Source organism: Spinacia oleracea, chromosome 4 (genome assembly GCF_020520425.1).
Source record: "Spinacia oleracea cultivar Varoflay chromosome 4, BTI_SOV_V1, whole genome shotgun sequence".
In the NCBI taxonomy this organism is placed as follows: Eukaryota; Viridiplantae; Streptophyta; class Magnoliopsida; order Caryophyllales; family Amaranthaceae; genus Spinacia; species Spinacia oleracea.
Genome location: NC_079490.1, coordinates 96,583,088 through 96,596,911, shown reverse-complemented (window position 1 = coordinate 96,596,911; position 13,824 = coordinate 96,583,088).

Genomic DNA, 13,824 nt, shown 5'->3' with positions numbered 1-13,824 from the left:
CAAAGCTTCAAGATGAAGTCGGGCCATACTAGATCACCTTTATCTTATGCATGCTTTAAGTTATTTATTGCTTTAAATATGTCTTAATTATGCATAAGATTATGGCTTGATTATGTTGCATGATTAAGGATTTTAGTTCACTTAAAATCTAACCAACATAGTAAGAGCCTTAAGTTCCAAACTTAAAAATTGAGTTAAAAGGTGCCATGCCAAAATATACACTTGCTTGGATATCCTTTACATCAATCTAGTAATAGTTTTCGCTCAGCGAGGTGTTACTTATTGGTCCTAAAGGGGCAAGGTACACAAATAATTGTGAGTACATGTTAGTTTTGGTGAAACTCAACGATATAAGTAAGGAGTCCTTTTATGTCGTGGCAAAATCGATAGGTTTACCTAATAAGTTCTTAGACGTACCTATCAACCAAGAATAGTTTCTAGACTATTAGCAAAAGGCTTTTGCTTACCTAAGATGTTTTAGGATTAAGTCGACAAACTGTGCTTAGTTCTTCAATGATTTTAGGGTCTTGGAATCATTTTATTCACACCTGCCGGAACAATAAAATCGAATAAAATGCTAATAACTTGTTTGAATTGCATGGTTGCTTTAATTTCAAGTTATTATTCATGATAAATGTTTAGACTTTGCATGCTTCAATGTATGTTTTAATTATTGTTTATAATTAAATATCTTGCACTGCAATAAATCCTTTTAGAAAGGTAACAGTAAATTTCCTCGATTGGTAGTGAATCCAAGAACGATTCACGGAAATGAGAGAAAATGAGCAATTTAAAATGTACGTTTCTTTTAGCGACTTTTATGGTTGTTTTCGAACATCAAAGTCGAATGGCAAACCAATTGGTGCTTGTGAATTCAAAATACACTGTAGTTTTGAGATCATAAAGCATTGAGTTTAATACGCTCAGCTTTACCAATGGTTAACAACCTAATATCTTTGTCCATTTAATTCTCGAATGAGTCTAAGTCCCTAGACATTCGAATAGATCGATGCTTAGAGAACTTTAGAAGCTTCTGGTAAGATCATCTAGTTGAAACTTAATATTCAACATAAATTAAATGGTAAGAACCTTGTTGGGGTGACATTGGACATGTCTAACAAAGTATAAAAGTCAACACTAAAGAATTCAATTCTTAAGACTATAAGAAAGGGTACAAGAAATAGGAAAACGAGGAACAAATGAAAGGAATTTACGATTCCGTTTCTACCTATAAGTTTATGTTTAAAGAGAAGTGACCTAGCAATCAAACTTCCTTGGTATCATATACCGCTTGAGGTTCTTACTTCGGTAATAACTCAAACAATGGAAGCTAGGATACACTAATGACCTACAAGTGGGAAATGAAGCATGGCATTGCTACATTAATTGTAGGGTCATCTAGTTTGTTTTAAGTCCTTTCAAAGGCTGGAACTTAATGGCTATTTTGTTCCATAATCAGCATACCTAAATTTCTGCTTCAAACACAGAAAGACTCACATTCAAGAAAAACAAAAACAATGTTTGTTTGTTTATTTGAATGAAATGGTCAATTACAGGTTGAGTCAATATGCTTGATTAAAACAAACAACTCTTTAAAGAACTTTACTAGGTTCAAATCAACCCCTTGATTTGAGTTCCACTAATCTTTGGCATTGTTGCTTAGACCATATCAACAAGTTAACATTCATAAGCTCTATTTTGATGGACTTTTGAAAGTTGATTGATTTCTAGATCATTTTAAGACAACTAATCTTACTTGTTGAAAGTAACAAAAGATATGAACTATTGTTAGAACGCCTAGACAATAGAGTTCAAAGCTAAAGAAAGATTTTATGACTTTATTATTTCACATGGATTTGAGTGAATATAGGTTTATTTACTCAAATGTGATATAAGTTGAATCTGTTTGGCTAGTTCAAAGATTCAGAAGTATAAAATCCACTTGGCAAGAAATCATAAAGATCTAGGTTAGATCATGTTGATGATTACTTGAGACCAAATATGATCATCAATGATTGTGTGTTGTAATTTCACAATCTAGGTCCATAAGATATGGCATATCTTAGTTGGAATAATCGAAGTCAATTAGTACTTGATTCGATCAATGATGGATCATAAAGACTTTTCCTATAATTTCTAAAACAAAATGCTCAACTACCACCAAACTAAACCAAATTCGTCAAAGCTATTGAAAAGTAATTTCAGAATAACTTTTCATAAAATATATCTAGAGAGTTGCAAAACTCAGTGGGAGCTTAGTGTTTATCATTCGACAAACTAAGGCTCAAGTATAGATATATGTTTCATTATGATTTATTCAAATGAAACACAAGGGTATTGTTTCTACCACGAATTTTTGAGAACATAATGTTTGTTTGCTCGAAATAATGTCCTTTTTGGAAATTCGTTTCCAAAATGACAAGTGGGAGAAAATAGACCTCGAAAGTCTTCGAGGCGAACAACAAACATAAACGGACATTCCGGAGGCTTTTCGAAGTGCTTCAGAAAATCCGAACTTATTCTTTAAAGACTTTAGAAGTGGCTTTAAAGAATAGACATCTCTTAGAAGACTTTACAAGTGCTTCAAGGAGAACAGAATATTCAAAGGACTTTCAAGTGGCTATTGATATTCTATTGTTTGATGTTCTATACCCTAGTAGGCATAGAGTTCAAGTCACTGGAACTATGAGATTCTTCTATTAGATAGTAAAGAAAAATGGAGTTCAGGTCACTGAAACTATGCAATTCTTCTATTAGATAGTAAAGAAACCTACAACTTGCAGTCAAACTAAAAGAAGTGACTTGTAAGAAAGCTATGACGAAACCCAGATTCCCTAAAATGGTTAGAGGCCATATATAGACTATATGTTTAATTGGTTAAAGGCCATAAAACATACTCAATGTTTTGATGACAAAATTGAAATGTTGTTGATTTGCAAGAATAGTTTCACACCTATTGGTTGCAAGTTTGTTTTAAGGATAAAAACCATCAAACATGAAATTGTGTTCACACACAAAGCGAGATTAGTTGCTAAAGGTTACAAGCAAATTCATGGCATGGATTGTGTTGAAACCTCATGCAAAATCGTAATGCTTAAGTCTATAATTCAAGCAATGATTGCATATTGGTACATATAGCAATTGGATGACAAAACGTATTCCTCAATCAAATGTTGGAATATAATATGTACATGGTATGTCATAGAATTTGTGGATCCAAATAAATGCTTGAAAAGGAAAGCTAGCTTATAAAATCAAAGTACAGATTTAAGCAAGCAATTGGGAATTGGAACTGTATTTTAAGTGAAGCTAATAAGCATTTTAGTTTCATAAAATATACATGATTCTTATAGATGTATAAGAAGTTTAGTGGGAGTACATAAAAACTTATTTGGTCCTATGTGTATCACACACATATCTCTCTATTGTGAAATAACATTCAAATGCTAATGACTTAGATTTGAAATTATTCATCAATGATGGACCATGGCGAAACTTAGTACATACTGGGTATTAAGATCTATTTACAAAGATCTTATGATATTGTTTTGGATTAAGTAATGGCATTTACTAAATCAAACACGAAAGTCTCCATTGGAGATATTTGACCCATGTGAATAAATCTAAGTAAAGGATGTTTGAACTATGTATAAGAATTTACTAAGTTAAACATCAAAGAGTCTAAATGAGATTCTTAACCTATATTATATGTCAAAGAATTTAGCTGAATTTAGTATCTACTGAAACTAGATAAGCTAAAGTTACATGAATAGAATTCAATTGGGAATTATTCTGCAAAAGAATTTATCATGTATGATATAATATGAGGATCGCCAAAAACGTATCGTATGACTTTAGGCATGACGAACATATACCAATCTCTATTGATCTAAGTGAAGATCAACTAGATTGAGATCAAGAATACTTATGGTACTTGAAATGGTACATAGGAATAGTTCTTGATTCAAGGAAATAAAGATATGCTAAATATTGATGCTACACGCATAAACACTGGCAAAGGATCAAGCAAGACCCTTTGGAGTTAACCATTGATAAGGACGAGCTATAGAGCATCGTGTTTTGAAAATGGCAACATGGGTTGGAGACCATGAGTTGTTGCGTGGGAAATTAAAATAATAATTTCTATGTTCTAAGATATAGTTGGAGAATCTTCCACATATCTATGAACTGCCTGGATAGGTAAATCCAAATAAAGCATCACTAGCAACCTATACAGTTGAAGTAAAAGTAATTATTGCCTAAGAAGCAATAAAACAGGGTTGTTTAAAGTTCTTCACTGAACTTGGGTAGATCACCTATCTGCTGGCTTGATGGTTCTTCATTGAAAAATGCGTAGAACCACTCTTGAAGCAAGAAAAACGTCTGCTAACTTGATGGTTCTTCATTGCAAAATGAGTAAAACCACCATCGAAGTAAGAAAGACTAGATCACATAATAAACAAACTCGAAAAGATCTTATCATCATATCTCGAAGAACATTCGATGAAAAGGATATTAAGATTGGCAAAGCATGATAACTAAACCTATGCAACAAGTGAGAAGCAACACTCACGTTGTAGCACTGGAAATCAAGCATAGCTTTGAATTCCATGAATTGTTTTAGAAGATGGGTTTGAGGCCCATGGTTATAAAACATTGGGGTTGAACATTTATCATATATGAAATGTATTTTCATATTCCATTTAATCTTGGTTTAGTATTAAATGATGAGTCCCTTCAAATTTGACGATATATTCAAGATAGACTGTCAGGACCAGTCCTGTGACTAAGAAATGTCTATCAAGTGAACTTGAATGTCAAAGGTTGAAAATGGTCCCTAGTCGGAGTTTTCTATAAAATTGGACGCATAGAAAACGTTAGACGATTAGAATGCAAGATGACTAGTAGTTCTGTTTCTTGAACTATGTGGACATGGCAATGTCATAATCATTTGCATAGATACTTACTTTGGGAAGACTAGTATCGGACAAGACCTATGAAACTTTACTGTAAGAGATGAAAATCTGTCATAAGTAAATTTCATTAAAATTATTAGACACTAAATCCTCAATACCTGAGTGATTTGAGATTACTTGTTTGAGAACTGGTTGCTTTGACGTTGACCAACCGTCGCACCGTAAAAGGAGGCTATAAAGGCAACGCTCAGGTAATCACCTATCAAACGAAGTCTAATCTCAAGATCGCAAGATTGGGATTGTCCTCCCATAAATCGGGATGAGATGCTTAAAAGTTGTACAAGGCCACTCGGAGAGCTAGAAACTGTGAAATGCATGGCCGTGCTCGGATGAATCATAGGCTATGATTATCTGTTTATTTGATCAGTTGAACTCTGAAACCGAGAAACACCTCTGGACATAATAAGGATGACAACTCTTACCTTATGTTCAAGAGCAAGCATCGAGCGACAAAGGAATTAGGAAATGCACACTTGTCCCTAAGGACAAGTGGGAGACTGAAGGAAATAATGCCCTTGGTCCAAGTATGCATTCTATGTTAAGTCTAATAAATGCGGTTCAGTATTAATTAACAAGTTAATAATTCAGTGAGATCAAGTGAGCTGAATGCCTAGCTAGAGGCCGCTTCAGTTCAAGTGGAATTAATGATATTAATCCACAGCTTACTCTTGACTGAACCCGTAGGGTCACACAAATAGTACGTAAACGGATCAAGTATTTAATGGCATTAGATACTCCATCTATGGATATTCGGAATCGACGGATCTTGGTTTCAGTGGGAGCTGAGATCGTCACAGGCAAGAAATGAATACTCCGGAAACGATGATATTGCCGGAAACGGAAATATGGATCGTATCGGAAATATAAATATTATCCAAGTCGTAGATGTTGCCGGAAACGGAAACATGGTACGTATCGGAAAATATTATCGGAAATGAAAATATTGCCAGAATCGGAAATATTGCCGGAAACGGAAATATTGTCAGAATCGGAAATATTATCGGAATCGGAAAATAATTCCGGAAACGGAAATATTAAATATTTGTTCGAAACGGAAATTGATTCCGGAATCGGAAATATTAAATATTGTTCGTATCGGAAATGAATTCCGGAATCGGGAATTTAATCGGAAGCGTATCGTACGAATTAGCATCGGACGAGGCCCGCTAGACGAAGGCCCAGCACGAAGCCAGGCCGTCGCCCAGCGAGCTAACGCACACCAGCGCACGCCAAGCCTCGACCAGGCCCAGCGCAAGGCCAGGCCCAGCCAAGGCCTTGGGCGCGCGCGCGCAGAGCGCAGCAATGGGCCGAGCGCTGTGCGCCTAGCGTGGGCCGCAAGGCTTGCGCGGGTGTACGGTGCTCGTGCATTGCGTGTGCAGGAATCCTGAAGTAATCAGAATTCGAAGTGTGATTAAATTCTAAAACTATTAGATAATGATTATTTAATTAGAGTCCTAGTAGGGTTATAATTAAATAAATTAGTATCCTAATAGGATTCCAAAACCCTTTCCATAACTCTATAAATACGTGCCTAGGGTCACATATTTTAGAAGATAATTCAAGTATTCAAAGTGAGTTTTTGAGAGAAAATTCAGACACATTTCTTACCTAAGAGTGCCGAAAATCTTTAGTACCTTAAGGGCGATTCTAGTTGGTCAATCTTAAGGCGGATCCGGACGTGCTGTGGACTATCTACGGAGGGACGACACTTGGAGTCCTAAAGACTTGTTCTTGTTCGGTTCGGGCGCAGCTAGGGAAGGCACGCAACAAAGAGTATGCATCTAAACTATGCTATATGATTATGTGTAAATAATATGTATTCCTGGCTAAATGGTTTTTCCGCATGATTTATGAATTGTCATATGTATCATAACCTAACAAACTCTTCATCCTTACGCTTTAAACCTGCGTAGCTCTTTTGGCGATCTTGCGCGGCTTGGATTTTGGATTGAATAGTCCTTACCTGATTCATAGTGTCCTCTATCAATTGGGGACCTAATATAACGGTTTCACTACTGTCACTCCAACATAGTGGACTTCTGCATTTTCGTCCATACAGGGCTTCGAATGGTGCCATCCCAATACTGGCATGATAGCTATTGTTGTATGAGAACTCAATTAGATCTAGGCTATCTTCCCATCCACCTTGAAAATCAATCACACAAGCTCTTAGCATATCCTCTCAGGTTTGAATAGTTCTTTCGGTTTGTCCATCTGTGGCTGGGTGGAACGCTGTACTCATTTTCAATGTGGTACCAAAGTTCTTCTGCACACTCTTCCAGAAATTCGAAAGGAACCTAGAATCTCTATCAGATACGATATCCTTAGGAACTCCATGTAATCTCACTACATGCTTGATGTAAGCTTTGGCAAGTTGTTCCGTTTTCCAGGTTCCTTTCATTGGTATGAACACTGCCGACTTAGTCAACCTATCCACCACTACCCAAATGGTGTCATTTCCACTCTTCGACTTGGGTAAACAAGTGATAAAGTCCATTGAGATACAGTCCCACTTCCAACTCGGAATCTCTAAAGGTTGGACCTTCCCTTAAGGTCTCCTATGCTCAATCTTAACTTTCTGACAAGTCAAACACCTTGCCACGAATTCAGCCACTTCGATTTTCATCCTTGGCCACCAATAGACATTCTTCATATTCTTATACAGCTTGTCACCTCCCGGGTGAACAGAATATGGTGTATTGTGACCTTCTCTCATCAACTTCTCCTTTAGTTCACCACACTTTTGAGGTACACACCATCGTCCTTTATACCTCAAACTTCCATCCTCGTGTATCTTAAAATCAATCTCTTTTCCTTGCGAAATCTTTTCCTTGATCCGCTCTAACTTAACATCACCAGCCTGATCCTCCCTAATTTCATCAAATACCGACGACTGGATGGTTAAGGCATTCATCATACCCTCAAGGCATTCTCCACTCACTATTTCTAGATTCAATCGCTGCATGTCTTTACACCGCTCGTTAGCAACTACTAACGCATTCACACCATGACTTGATTTCCTACTCAAGGCATCTGCGACTACATTGGCTTTTCCCTCATGGTATTGAATATCCATATCATAGTCCTTGATTAACTCCAACCACCTTCGTTGGCGCATATTTAAGTCCTTCTGTGTGAAAATGTACTTCAAACTCTTATGATCCGTGAATATCCTGCATTTCACACCATACAGATATGGAGGTCGGAACACTCTAGAGTCGCATCAACAGGTTCCTTCACTGCCCCCACATCAATATCCATAGAAGCAACCGGCTCTTGTAAGCCTACTTCCATGGACGCCAAGCCCTCGGTCATCTTTTTAGCTTACACATCAATCAAAGGACCAGCTCCAGATGCAGTAGTTCTAGTGGGTGCACCGATAGTAGAAGTTTCAGCAACTGCACTTGCGGAAGCTGGAATCTTCTTAGTCCACACCTACTTTTTACCTCTCTCACGACGACTACCCCTAATTGGGTCTACTGCCATAACGTTTTTAGGCGCAGTTGCACCACACTCAACAAGTTTGTTGCGAGATCTAGTATCCCTATATGGAAGATCAGTTCTACGCTTTCTGTCTATCTGCTTCTTCTGAGGTTTAGCACTAGCATCACGAGACTTTGAAACAATCTACCGCTCATACTTAGGTCTATTTTGTGACCGCATCAGCTTAGCAGGTTTAGCATTATGAATCCTGGTCAAGGGACGCAACAGTAGGAACAAGCGCTGGAAAATTTCAACGCATATGACAGGAGCGCTAAAAATTATCACCGCTCTACACGGGGACGCTGCAAATTTCTAGCATGTTCCCGCTAATGCATAAACTCTAATTCACTATTGACATTGCTACAAAATTATAGCACCTATGTCGAAGAGCCACAATTTTATAGCGTCATACATTGTAGCGTGATAAAATTCATGCGCACAATATAAAATAAACTAAAAACATATGATTGATTACCTGCAATAACATCGGGCTTCCACCAAAAGTTTCGGACTTTGCATCCTTCTTCAGCGCATCCACACACAATATAGTCTCGAGAACGACCATTGACATCATGGAGTACCGACTTTCCATCTGACTGACAATTGGCATCAGTTTAAGATCCACAAACATATTGTCATTGTTATAGAATAAATAACAGTTCAACAAATAGAAGCAAAGAGCCATAACGCTACCCTTTAAGATTGGCATCATGGAGTACGGACTTTTCATCTGACTGACAATTGGCATCATTTTAAGATCCCCAAACATATTGTCATTGTTACAGAATAAATAACAGCTCAACAAACAGAAGGAAAGAGCCCTAACCCTACACTTTTGTTTAGTTATGTTATTAATAGGGACTCTGAAACATTTAATGAGTTTATCCAGGTCAACATTATCCTATATTAACATCTAATTAACCGCATCATCACCCAGGCCAAGGCATTTCCCCATCACCTTCCTACCCTCATTAACAGTACTAGGGGTGATAGAAAGTGCATTAACAAGATAACCAAGAATGCACGAAATTCATCAGGCAAAGTGACAACCTTACTGTAGGGGTTTTTTTTGACTTTTCCCCTACGGGAAATGCTCTTTGTATGTTTTTGGATTTCGAAGGAGTCGCCACCAAACAATTTTAAGGGTCCCGTTTGGAAAGACCAAAGTTGACTCTTTAGTGGATAAGGCATTGAATCTTAGAAACGGATGTGTGAGATCCGGGCAAGGGAACGAAATGCTTATTCCGCGAGCTTTAAAAATCGTATTCAAGTGCATGACAAAGAGCATTTTCGAATAACCCCTAGTCATGACGCTATGTGGGTTTGAACTTGGAACTTTAGCACATAGAATTTCTACTTGTATTGTGACCACTTTGCTTTAAAGTTAATTTAAGGGAACCTAAGGCCGATTTATCCAATAAATTATCTTTGTTAAGCGTGGTGTAACTTTGCATTTTGTTGTATTTAGCATGTGAGGTGATGAAAGCAATAAACAAGTAAAGCAACATCACAATAAATAAATGAATTATTCAAAGTGCGTACAAAACCACATCATCTCAAAGTGAGATGAGTAAAGAATGCGGAATTAAAATAGCAAATAATAAAGGTGCGAAATTGAAGTGCAATATTGAAAGGCATTATTGAAATTGCGGTATTGAAGTGCATAATTGAAAAGATGCTATATTGAAACTGAACTATTGTATTTGAGATCCGAACGCCAAATGACTACTTAATAATTAGTGCGTCAGACACGGATTCAAGTCTAGAAATCTCAACTTTAGGACAAGTTGCTCATCCAAAAGTGTCTTAGATTTTGGGCATAGAAATTGAACTTGAAATATTGAATCTTGAATATCGAACTTGAATATTGAACTTAGGAGTCTTGAATCTCAAAGATTATACCTTTTAATGTTAAAAAGGTTTCATCTTTGATGTGCTCCATAACTGTAAATGATTCTAGTTTAAGGAAGTGATTACAAACAACCTTAAACATCATAGAATCTTGAAGATGAAACTTTCACTTGAATATGGAAATGAGGAGTCTTGAATCTCAAAGATTAGACCTTTTAATGTTAAAAAGGTTTCACCTTTGATGTGCTCCATAACTTGAAAATGATTATAGTTTAAGGAAGTGATTACAAACAACCTTAAACATCATAGAATCTTGAAAATGAAACTTGTACTTGAATATTGAAATGAGGAGTCTTGAATCTCAAAGATTAGACCTTTAAATGTTAAAAAGGCCTCACCTTTGATTTGCTCCATATCTTGAAAATGATTCTAGTTTAAGGAAGTGATTACAAACAACCTTAAACATCATGGAATCCATAACTTTGTATTTGAATCATAGAAAGTGTTGATTTTGTAAAAATATGTGATTGTTGTAAGTGACACTTTTGAGAGCAAAAGTGTCAACTTTACTAATCATTTTTAAAGGAAAATTTTAGAACACATGGTAGATTAGGGTTGAGATTTGGAATTACCTAGTTAGGATTAGGATAGAATTCCTCTTGGAGCTCCCAATTTCTTGAACACTTGAGATTGTATGAGAATTTGAAGATTGAGAGTTGGTTTTTGTATTTGATTTTTGAGATGGAATTTCAGAATTACGATGTTTCGATATTAATTTGGCGCCCTAGAATGCTTGGAAATTAGGGTTTAAATAGAAAATTAGATGGCTAAACGCCAAATGCCAGCTGCACCCAGCGCAGGGGCTGGCGTCTGGCACCGTTGACGTGGCACAAGATACTCAAAGGCAAGGACGATGACATCGTCCTTGCATTTGGCTTTAGTGAACGTACCTTTGTACAAAATGTACGAACTTTGGCACGTAGCATTTGCTTAATGGGTAAGGCTTTGATTTTGCGACTAACAACTAGCCGTTTTTCGGGTTTTTGAATTCGGTTTTACGGGACGAGGCTTGGCTTGCTCGGTTTTGTGGGTCGGCGCCCGAATTTGGATTTCTTAGTGTCATTTTGACTGGAAAAGGTCTTGTAAAACCAATGGAGATGTCCATTGGGTGAGATTGTGTTTGTATTTTGAAATTGATTTTTGGAAATTGAATTTTGTACCGAGTTCCGTAATGGGAACGGGCTCGGGAATTGGACTTTGGATTTTGGACTTTGGAATATGTTTTAGAAATTAGGACTTCCGCACGGAGTTGCACCAACCACCTAGCAAGGATAATAGTATCGTCATCATCCCATAGGGGAGACACGATTTAGGTGTCTACAGAAGCCCCCACTTTGATTGAGCGTCCGGTTAGGAAAGCGCAAGTCAAAGTTTTCGAATAGGGATAGAGAACGGTCAAGATGTTCTGCAATCAAGACCATTCTTTGTACGCCGGTACCTGCACAAGACAAGCATTAGAAAAAAAGGTTAGAGTCTACCTCCGTGCGGTTATGACGACTCTGATTTGTACTTGTACTATTTTTCCGCCTTTAGAACGGAGCTTGGCATCGAAAATTTTGAATTTTGAATCTTGAAGTTTTGTATTTTGTGTTTTGAATTTTGAATTTTGAATACCCGGAGTTGATCCGCTGGGGATATGTTCACTGGAGAGAAGAGCTTTTTATTGACTCTTAAAATCTTGAAATTTCGGCTGACTTTCTTGGAGCTTTGGCCCGTTTAGAGTCGAACGCCTGAATTCTTGTATTTTTCGGACTTTGCATTCTTGAAATATTTATCTGTTGATGTTTGGAGAAACAGATATATATCAGTAATTTCGGAAGGTAGCCTGATTTGATGTTTGATGCCTGGTGCAGAAAACCGTAGCAACAAAGAACGTGCAATTAATCAGCACGGAGGACCGCGCGGAGAAGATTCCGCGCATGCAGAAGCGCGGCGCCCGGCGTAGGGGGCGGCGTTCGACGCGGGCTTGGGTTATAAATACCCCCCTTGACGTGCCCTTAGAAGAGCAACCTCACTTGTTTTTCTTGCTTTTCTCTCTCAAAGGTCGACTACTCTCCCCTTGATCTTGTTGTTCTTGCTTTGTCCATGTAAGTATTTCATGTTTTTTCATAAAATAACCTCTAGGATTTCATGTAGTTTCGATTTTTGTACTTAGAAATTCTTGTTGATATGATGCTTGTATGATAGTAGGCTTCTTGAATCTTGTAGGAGAGAATTGTTTGGTGGCCACTTGAGCTTGAACTGTTGGAACTTGTAGAATTTTGAACTGTTGGAACTTGTAGAATTTTGAACTTTTCCTTGAATTTTGTACTTGGTATTTGTAGATAGTGATCCCACTGGTGATCTTGTTGGGTCTTGTAGGAGAGTAGGCTAGGATGGCCTAGATGTAGTTGTAGAATTTCTTGAATATTGGCTTCGGCATGGATAGCCCAGGCGTCGGTGGAGAACTTGTATACCTGCTTCGGCATGGATAGCCTAGGCGTTGGTGTAGAACTTGTATTCTTGCTTCGGCATGGATAGCCTAGGCGTTGGTGTAGAACTTGTATTCCCGCTTCGGCATGGATAGCCTAGGCGTTGGGGTAGAATTCTCTTTTGAAGTAGAGGTCCCTGGCTAAACTTGTATGGCCATTGGGGATTTTTTGGACTTTTATCTTTGTATGGGCTAGTATAAGATAGCCCCCAGGCTTGGATGTTGATTTTTTTGTATTTCGAATGACTTAGCATGCCTCGTCATACCCGGAGGAAGCTCGCCGAACGTTCGACAGTTTGAGCGGCTATGGAGGATGCTTCGGATAATGAAGCGGCGGCAACAGACGTGTTGGGGCCGGGCATGATACCACAGGCAGTACCTACCTTTGAGAGCACTGGCTAGCGACCTTCGGATCTTATTTTCGACCAGAGTTTCATCTGTCCCAGCGGCCACGCGCTGGCTTGGTGAGTTTTGTACTGTGTTTGGAACTTGTCTCTTAAACTTGTATAGACCTTGAATTGATCCACCCATTTGTAGGATGACGGGGAGCCGGTGCGCACATTTTGGTCTTTGAGGGATCTTTGTATTTTTTTCCCGACTGTCTATGCTACGAGGAGGCTCGAGCGATCTGGACACAAACGAGTCTGGCTGATTTCTGGAATTCTTTGGGAGGCGCCCAAGGGAGGACGGGCGTCAAAGCCCGGCTACAGGCCCTGCTGGAGCGGTGGTGGGATACCACCAACACTTTTCATATGGTCTGGGGGGAGATCACCATTACCCCTTTCGAGTTTTCCATGATCACAGGCCTCCCCTTTTCTGAGAGGGAGGTGACTTTCGATCCCAAATTGACCTGGCATTCGGATGGTGTCAGGGATTTGATTGGCCCTGTTGTTGATTTGACTATGGAGGACACCCGTGCTCCTCTGCCGATGATTATGACTGGGATTCGCAGAGGGTTCGACTCTTCCTCCTGGCCCTTGTGAG